A 1,238-nucleotide genomic window follows, 5' to 3' on the forward strand; every position below is an offset into this window, starting at 1 on the left:
GGCCTACTAGAGTGGTTGCTTCTAATAATAATAATAATAATAATAATAATAATAACAACAACAATAATAATAATAATGATAATAATTGAGATTAATCATGACTAATTGCAAAAATATCTTCAGATTAATTGTGACTATAAATTTTATTCTATACCCAGCACTAAAAAATACTTATTTTTATTGTATTTTTGGTATGAATGTGGAGATATTTACATTTTAGGGCTAAAACTGCAGAGATAGAAAGCTTATCTTAGCTGTGTCGTCATTAGCTACTCTGACATTGATTGCTCTAGTTTCAGATGTACTTGTCAAGTATGTCCTTAGTATTTATCAAGAATCCAAATATGTATTTGTGTACTTGGTGTCGATTTCCTAATAATGTGAAAAAAGGAAGAAAACAAGAATTTTTACTAATTTCCATAAACAACTCATTATTCTGATTACCAACAGGTCATTAACTTTCACACCGTTCCTTCCAGCAGACGTTGGGATTCTTGAGTTCCTGTGCCCTTCAAAATAAAACTTTATTTTCTAACCTGTTGTTTAAGATTGTTTGTTGTCCTGCAGCTCTGAACCTTGAAATGTATTTGAGATAAAACATGACAAAACAGTTCAACAAGAAAAGTGTTCAACTAATGATGGAAATGTATATTCAGTTCCCACAGAATAAACATCAGCCATGTGAAACTATTTTGAAGAATTACACTAAAACAATGACAAACCTCTAACCAGAACCTGGATTATTTCAGTAAGCTTCTGTTAAAATGGATCCAAAATGAATTCATCTTTAACCAGCTGTGCAGGCTCCAGTTTCAACAACATCAGTTTGACTGAAACATTATCCTCACCTTGAGAGGAGGTCACGATTAAATCAGCAGGACCATACAAGGCTGAGTSAAACAGTTATGTTTTTTTATTCCAAAGCTTTTTCAGTCGTCCTTCCCATGCTTTTATCCAAGACAGTACCAAGATTGCTTTTCTGATAGAAGTGCTAAGAGCTACATTCATCTGAGGCTTATTTAATCTCTTATTCTGTTGAACTCCTTTGGTTTAATACTTTTGTTTCTGAGTTTTCTAAAGTTTTTGAATATCCTCCCTGGGGGGATGACTCTGCCCATCAGAAAAATACTTCATCTGAGTTTTATGTCAGTGAGGTGGAGGTAAGCAGATTGGGCCTCATGCAAGAACATGTTCGTATTCTTCTCCTAAATTTCTCTTACTTTTGTTTGTACAAAGGG

The sequence above is a fragment of the Austrofundulus limnaeus genome, unplaced genomic scaffold, assembly GCF_001266775.1.
Source record: "Austrofundulus limnaeus strain Quisiro unplaced genomic scaffold, Austrofundulus_limnaeus-1.0 Scaffold585, whole genome shotgun sequence".
Taxonomy (NCBI): domain Eukaryota; kingdom Metazoa; phylum Chordata; class Actinopteri; order Cyprinodontiformes; family Rivulidae; genus Austrofundulus; species Austrofundulus limnaeus.